This window comes from Anabrus simplex, chromosome X (assembly GCF_040414725.1).
Source record: "Anabrus simplex isolate iqAnaSimp1 chromosome X, ASM4041472v1, whole genome shotgun sequence".
NCBI lineage: Eukaryota > Metazoa > Arthropoda > Insecta > Orthoptera > Tettigoniidae > Anabrus > Anabrus simplex.
The window spans coordinates 46,076,059-46,085,284 of record NC_090279.1 but is presented as its reverse complement, the minus strand read 5'-3'; positions in this window follow the sequence as shown (position 1 = coordinate 46,085,284).

The following is a 9,226-nucleotide window of genomic DNA, read 5'->3' as shown; positions in this document are numbered from 1 at the left end:
GTTGTGCCGCCATCTTGATTTGGAGGACGGGGGTAAAAATTAGGAAAATCCTGAAAATTTTTAAGCCCACGAAACCAATAGATTGTCGCTTTGGATAGATTATACAACTGCGTTCTTATGCTGAGCCAAAAATTTGAGTGCCCCACATGCCCCCTTCAGGAAATTTTTAGAATTTTCGATTTTTCTAGGGATCCTCGGGTCATCAGCTTCTCCCGTACCAAGTTTCAAATTTCTGAGATTTCTGGAAGTGCCTCATTAATTCACGACTTATTTCATTTTTAAATATTTATATATACATCGCTCCAGACCGACTTGGTTTTATATATATAGACATACATACATTATCATTATCGACTGTTATGCCTTTGAGCGTTCAGTCTGCAAGCCTCTGTGAATTTACTAAACGTCGCCAAAATCCTCGATTTGCTACCAGAGTTGTGGCCTCATTTAGTTCTATACCTCATCTTTAAATCGTTAGAAACCGAGTCTAACCATCGTCGTCTTGGTTTACCTCTACTTCTCATACCCTCCATAGCAGAGTTCATTATTCTGCTAGGTAATCTATCCTCCTCCATTCGCCTCATATGACCCCACCACCAAAGCCGGTTTATGCCTACAGCTTCATCCATCGAGTTCATTCCTAAATTAGCCTTTATCTCCTCATTCCGAGTACCATCCTGCCATTGTTCCCACGTGTTTGTACCAGCAATCATTCTTGCTACTTTCATGTCTGTTACTTCTAACTTATGAATAAGATATCCTGAGTCCACCCAGCTTTCACTCCCGTAAAGCAAAGTTGGTCAGAAAACAGACCGATGTAAAGATTGTTTCGTCTGGGAGACGAATTCCTTCTTACAGAATGCTGTTGATCGCAACTGCGAGCTCACTGCATTAGCTTTACAACACCTTGATTCAGTCTCACTTACTATATTACCATCCTGGGAGAACACACAACCTAAATACTTGAAATTATTGACCTGTTCTAGCTTTGTATCACCAATCTGACATTCAATTCTGTTGAATTTCTTACCTACTTACGTCAATTTAGCCTTCCAGAGGCTAATTTTCATACCATACTCATTGCACCTATTTTCAAGTTCCAAGATATTAGACTGCAGGCTTTCGGCACAATCTGCCATTAAGACCAAGTTGTCAGCATAGGCCAGACTGCTTATTACATTTCCATCTAACTGAATCCCTCCCTGCCATTTTATACCTTTCAGCAGATGACCCATGTAAACTACGAACAGCAAAGGTGAAATATTACAGCCTTGTCTAACCCCTGTAAGTACCCTGAACCAAGAACTCATTCTACCATCAATTCTCACTGAAGCCCAATTGTCAACATAAATAGCTTTGATTGATTTTAATAATCTACCTTTAATTGCACAGTCCCCCAGTATGGCGAACATCTTTTCTCTCGGTACCCTGTCATATGCTTTCTCTAGATCTACGAAACATAAACACAACTGCCTATTCCTCATACATACATACATGCATACATACATACATACATTATCATTATAGACTGTTATGCCTTTCAGCGTTCAGTCTGCAAGCCTCTGTGAATTTACTAAACGTCGCCACAATCCTCGATTTGCAACTAGTGTTGTGGCCTCATTTAATTCTATACCTCTTATCTCTAAATCGTTAGAAACCGAGTCTAACCATCGTCGTCTTGGTCTACCTCTACTTCTCTTACCCTCCATAACAGAGTCCATTATTCTCCTAGGTAACCTATCCTCCTCCATTCGCCTCACATGACCCCATCACCGAAGCCGGTTTATGCGTACAGCTTCATCCATCGAATTCATTCCTAAATTAGCCTTTATCTCCTCATTCCGAGTACCCTTCTGCCATTGTTCCCACCTGTTTGTACCAGCAATCATTCTTGCTACTTTCATGTCTGTTACTTCTAACTTATGAATAAGATATCCTGAGTCCACCCAACTTTCGCTCCCGTAAAGCAAAGTTGGTCTGAAAACAGACCGATGTAAAGATAGTTTCGTCCGGGAGCTGACTTCCTTCTTACAGAATACTGTCGATCGCAACTGCGAGCTCACTGCATTTGCTTTACGACACCTTGATTCAATCTCACTTACTATATTACCATCCTGTGAGAAAACACAACCTAAATACTTGAAATTATCAACCTGTTCTAGCTTTGTATCACCAATTTGACACTCAATTCTGTTGAATTTCTCACCTACTGACATCAATATAGTCTTTGACAGGCTAATTACTCAATGCACCTATTTTCAAGTTCCGAGATATTAGACTGCAGGCTTTCGGCACAATCTGCCATTAAGACCAAGTCGTTAGCGCAGACCAGACTGCTTACTACATTTCCACCTAATTGAATCCCACCCTGCCATTTTATACCTTTCAGCAGATGATCCATTTAAACTACGAACAACAAAGGTGAAAGATTACAGCCTTGTCTAACCCCTGAAAGTACCCTGAACCAAGAACTCATTCTCCCATCAATTCTCACTGAAGCCCAATTGTCAACATAAATGCCTTTGACCGAGCTCGATAGCTGCAGTCGCTTAAGTGCGGCCAGTATCCAGTATTCGGGAGATAGTAGGTTCGAACCCCACTATCGGCAGCCCTGAAAATGGTTTTCCGTGGTTTCCCATTTTCACACCAGGCAAATGCTGGGGCTGTACCTTAATTAAGGCCACGGCCGCTTCCTTCCCACTCCTAGCCATTCGCTGTCCCATCGTCGCCATAAGACCTATCTGTGTCGGTGCGACGTAAAGCAACTAGCAAAAAAAAAATGCCTTTGATTGATTTTAATGATCTACCTTTAATTCCATAGTCCCCCAGTATGGCGAACAACTTTTCCCTCGGTACCCTGTCATACGATTTCTCTAGTTATACGAAACATAAATACAACTGCCTATTTCTCTCGTAGCATTTTACAATTATCTGACGCATACTAAAAATCTGATCCTGACAGCCTCTCTGTGGTCTGAAACCACACTGGTTTTCATCAAACTTCCTCTCAACGATTGACCGCACCCTCCCTTCCAAGATGCCAGTGAATACTTTGCCTGGTATACTAATCAGTGAGATACCTCGGTAGTTGTTGCAATCCTTCCTGTTCCCTTGCTTATAGATAGGTGCAATTACTGCTTTTGTCCAATCTGAAGGTACCTTACTAACATCCCGTGCTAATTTTACTATTCTATGAAGCCATTTCATCCCTGCCTTCCCACTATACTTCACCATTTCAGATCTAATTTCATCTATTCCTGCTGCTTTATGACAATGGAGTTTATTTACCATCCTTTCCACTTCCTCAAGCGTAATTTCACCAACATCATTTTCCTCCTCCCCATGAGCTTGGCTGTTCGCAACACCACCAGGATGGTTTCCATATACATTGAGAAGATGGTCAAAATATTCCCTCCACCTCTCCAAGGATTCCCGGGGATCTATTATGAGTTCACCTGAATTACTCAAAACACTGTTCATTTCCTTTTTTCCTCCCTTCCTAAGATTCTTTATTACTGTCCAGAAAGGTTTCCCTGCTGCTTGACCTAGTATTTCCAAGTTATTACCAAAATCTTTCCACGACTTCTTTTTGGATTCAACAACTATTTGTTTCGCTCTGTTTCTTTCATCTACGTACAAATCCCTGTCTGCCTCGGTCCTTGCTTGGAGCCATTTCTGATAAGCCTTCTTTTTACGTTTACAAGCTGCTCTCACTTCATCATTCCACCAAGATGTTCGCCTTTTCTCATCTTTACACACAGTTGTTCCTAGGCATTCCCTTGCTGTTTCTACTACAGCATCCCTATATGCCACCCATTCACTTTCTATATCCTGAACCTGCTTACTGTCTACTGTTCGAAACTTCTCACTAATCATATCCATGTACTCCTGTCTAATTTCCTCGTCCTGGAGATTTTCTACCCTTATTCGTTTGCAGACAGATTTCACTTTCTCTACCCTAGGCCTAGAGATACTTAGTTCACTACAGATCAGATAGTGGTCTGTATCATCGAAAAATCCGCGGAAAACTTTTTTTTGCTAGTTGCTTTACGTCGTACCGACACAGATAGGTCTTATGGCGACGATGGGACAGGGAAGGGCTAGGAGTGGGAAGTAAGCGGCCGTGGCCTTAATTAAGGTACAGCCTGGTGTGAAAATGGGAAACCACGGAAAACCATCTTCAGGGCCGCCGACAGTGGGGTTCGATCCTACTATCTCCCGAATACTGGATACTGGCCGCACGCGAAAAACTCGTACATTAATTAAATGAAATAAGTTTCACAAAGATCCGTATTGAACTGTGATTACAATAGAGTAAATTAATGTATGATTTGGGTCCACCTTTTCAATACAAAATGTAAATAGCTTAAATTACATGAAAGATTAGGGACTAGTTTCGACCTAATACTAGGTCATCGTCAGCCTACAGCAAAATTAAAACACAAATACCGAAGAAATTAAACTATGTAAAGGCACGTACGGTCTCGTAAAAGTACATACCATGTGAAATATTGTGCAGCATTATGTTAGAATATAACTCTCTGAAAGAGATTTATAATAAGTCCAGTGCATATTAAAAAGATAGGAATCCTTGAGTTGCTGGAATATGCTTGCTTACAATGTTCGGAGATCGGTAAATTCATGAAGCAGGATGCTACCCTACTTGCAGATAGTTCAAGTGAGAATCTCTCCTCCAACGGGTTATGGACCACCGGTTAATTGTATAGTCCTAGCCGCCAGAGCAGAATTAGGGCCATGACTCAGAATATGTCCGAGATGCCCACTCCCATTCCATAGCAACTGGTATCCCGACTCTCAGGAGCACTTACTAGGCCACTCAGCCGTTGCCCATGGTTCACGAACTAGGACGTGACTACAGTAACCCACAAACATGAACCATTTTATTGATAAACAAATTTTTGAGTGCTTGTAGATAGTTACTTATGCTCGTTCTGAAAGTTAAAAGCGTCCGAATAATGGAGAAGGTTTCATCCAAGTTAATAGAGCACTGTCAATGATAATGATTCCGCCTGTAAGCAAAGTATTAATATGTGGCTAAGTTTGTGTGTAATCTGTTCATGTGAATCAGACTCAGTTTAGAATTAGTTTAGCAACATCAGACCATTGTTAACCAAACGCAATTTTTGTTTTATCAACAAAATTTAGGTCCACAAGTTGTGAATGTTAATATGTAGTGTACCATAATTGTGAATTTTTATACTACCGTACCGTATATCTAGATTATTTCAAACTCAGTACAATAAAAGCTGTACCTCAAATGTCCATAAAGAATGTTCCGCTCAGGAGGTTGAACAAGGTATTGAATAGGAGGAAAAAACAAAGACTTACACTTTGCACAGTTCAGCACTGACAGTAGAGATCATGAAGTTTATACAGTTTAGTCCAGATTATTTTCAGACGTTTACAGAAGAGACTGAAAATAATGCAGTTTACATTAATTTTGTATTTACCTTGATAGTTTAGTAATAGGGAAGGGACCTTCCGCATTTGTACGTTCTTGTATTTGCCTGGGTTGTTTCACAGTGAGTGAAAACTACGGTAATCGTTGTCTCAGTAACTGAGTGGAAGAACCGAGAACAATAGTTGAAAGATTTATTTGTCATCAATCCAAGCTTAATGGGTCGAATAGTTCACTTTGGCGTGTTTCATCGTCCGTTACTTTGCTGCGCGTACCATGCACTCCCATTTCTTTTGTTAATACGCCCATTCTCGCTTCGCTCAGTTTAGTCTGGTGTAGTGCTGTCATTGTCTGATTTATTAAACCTGTATTACTTCCTTTCATTCAAACTGCACCGTGCCATTCTTCTGCTGCACGCAATGTCATTTCAAATTGACAGCGGGTCAATTAATTATGATAATCAGCTCATATTGGCCGTACTGACTTTGTAATTGATTGGGTAGTTTATCTCTATATCCTTTTTCTCAACTAATAAGGAGTCATAGCAGATTTCGAGGCACTGAAAGAATTACGGTATATGAATTCACCAGGTGATGTCAACATTCATATCAGTGAAGAGATTGCGATTTCTACTATCAATCTACGTGATGAAACGTACATCTGCTAGATTCGACTTCGTGCTCTCAAGCGGATAGGGATCAGACTATTTCAAATACTTCAGAGAGAAAGACAGAAACTCTGATTTGGGATGATTCATACATACAAGGAAGGTAGAGATCTTTACCGTCAAAGATATACCACTTCCTACTCTAGAACATTTAATACTTTAAGAGCAACAACAAAATGATGTTGGGCCTGCAGATATCTATACCTCGTATGGAGGTCGGCAGCGTGTGTAGAAAAGGAGTCGTATATGATATATGGATGTCGGCGTCAAAGGTTTAATGTGGGGCTGTTGTTATTTGCCTCAATGAGGGAGATTAAGGTACAGGACTGCAGGAGGTATGATTTACCTTTTGTTCTAATTCATGTAATGAATTGATTATAGTTTTCACTTATTTTATTGTAACTATTAAATATCACCTTCCCTGAGGTATCAGAATATAATTAAAATAAGGAAATAGGTATAAATAAATTTACAGTAAATTTTTGTGACATACATGGTCAGTTTTTAGAACTCAACTCAATAAACTCGTATAAAATATAAAATAATTCATTATGTTTATTGACTTACTCCTGTCACCTCCTCGTCTGTAAACTCACTGCCACAACCAAGACAAATCACGAAAGTATGTAATATTTATGTTACATATATCACTCAAATATTCTCCTTGTCTATATCGTACTATTGTTATGTATTATTTACTTGTAATCATAGTTAGTATTTTAAGGGAATATGTACGCGATTTTTTAAATATAAAAAATTGCTCTTTTACTATCCCCCAGTCTTTCCTGAATCCAACCTTATACAATAAGTGCAGGTTATTAATATTTTAGGACCTTTTACAGCCCTAATCTTAAATATCTGCAGAACTCTGCCACGCTCCTTTACATGTCAAATGTATTTAAACTTCATAATATTTCCTGAACAAGTCACTTTGGGGCAGTAAAGGTAATTTCTGTGCAAAAGTAGTAAATTTAACTTTCAAAAGTTGGCTATTCTGCACGATGTTCATCTTTCTCCACATCAGTAATAAATAAACTACAGTGTTGATCACAACAGTTTTTCTTAAAATATAAGTAGCAAATATTTCCATAGATAAGCCGAGGACAAGGAAATTTGTTGAAGGCAGGCGCAAGTTCTACGGAAATAGATTTACATCTAAGGAGCAAGAAACACAAATCAATACCAGCAATGGTTCTGGTGAGAGTGAGGTTAAGGTGCAATCAAGTGCTTCAAAAAAATTAACTGAAATATTTGTACGATTCATACAGCAGTAACTTTCGTGAAGAAAAGATTCCAAACATTAATCCTGGGTCTGTGATAATTGAACTGAGTGTTGTGTGTAGTTTACTGAACAAGTGTTTAAAGTGTAAATGTTGTGAAAGTGATAGTAGTATTGAACTGCTTGAAGATGTAAATAGCAGAAAGAGTTCAGTCTCAAAACTTATCATTATGTGCAGTGTCTGTGGTCATGTGGAATCTGTATATACCTAGGGGTAAATAACAAGAGGCTCTATAATATGAACACATGACTAGCCTGTGGTATGCGGTGTATAGGCAAAGGGTATTAAGCAATACAAACTTTCTGTGCAATTATGGATCTTCCTCTACCTCCTTACTGCTATTGACAGAATAGTTGCTGAGGCAGAGAGAATGTTCAGGGTGACTTCCAAGGAGGCAAGAACCAGAAAAAGGAATATAAGGAGGAAGAAAGAGGATGAAGAACTTCTTTAACAAAATGATTATGGGACTGGAATACATTAAACACATCAGGTTACGCCACAACTTTCATTAAAAGCAAAGTTTAACTTTAAGTCCAATTTCCCGAAAGTTTAGTTTTATGACATATTTAATTTAATAGACCAAAAGTACTCAAGCTAGAAGGCTGAAACTTCGTGCATTGAATAAGTACGATAATTGAAGAAAAGTAGACTACAATCATGGACCTATCTTAAAAAGTTAGGACTTGACTTCAGCTACACCCAACAAAAAATTGCTGTACTTTTATGTGCCAAGTTTTAATTAATGCTGCTAATTCATTTCTTTCTGTATGTTCTCCGTAGTGGTCTACTTTATGCACACACACATTCTCTGTATACAGTTAAAAATGGTGGATTTTATTGATAATTTTCTGAGATAAAGGTACCTAAAAACTGTCTACACTCCCAAAAAGTAAATTACATACAAAGGACAAAGTAGGTTAATTGTTAAAATACTTGACTAACTAATTTTTCTTTGTTGTTTTATGGTTCTAAAAGGTTAATTCCACTTGTACAGTGAATTTCGGGTTATATGAAGCAAATTACTGGCGATATCTTGTGTGTGATTTGTAGTTAAAATTATGGTCCTTCACAGACATGTACCCTTAAGTTCAGGTTTATATGCAAACACTCTCCCTTAAGCATGTCTGGTACCAGTGTGCATCCTTCATAATGATAATTGTAGAGATTTTAATAAGAAATTAGGCTTGTTATGAAGTGAAGTGAGTCTCCCCAATACCTGGAAATAGTTGTCATATACAAGACAGCTTACACGGGAAAACAGAGGGAGCACTTTGGATCACAGATATCCATGAGCAATTGTCTCTACATGCCTCAAATTCTCCCGTAGGAATCACATGATTTCATTGGTACAAACTGAAGCTTACAATGCTCAGCCTTTCCCTGGCATGAAGTAGCCGGTCTGAGTGCAATCGCTGTTGATGTATGAAGATTAACAGCAACACCGAAAAGCATAATAATTAGCAAAATGGAGTTGAGACCCTGGCTATGGGAGCTTCCCACTAAAGACATGTAGAGAATTATAAAAAAGCCCGTAAATGTTCGTTGGATGTCTTCTTCGCTTATTCCGTTTCCTCATATGTTTGCGTAGGCAGTGCGCAATGTGTTAATTTTGAAGCACTGGCACGAACTGGTATGCACTTTGCTGTGCAAGTCTGTCAAAAGTGTGGCCTAATGCGTCATGCATAGATCATAAGATTCCTGTAGATCGTCGAACATATTTGTGAATACTGGTTGCAGCAGACAGTTTTCTCTTTTAATTCATGTACATTTCCAAATAGAGTCGTCTTGAATGGGAAACAAATTCTTTCAGTATGCCCCATGTGTGGCCATCTACAGGTGTGACGTCCGGGGAACTGAACA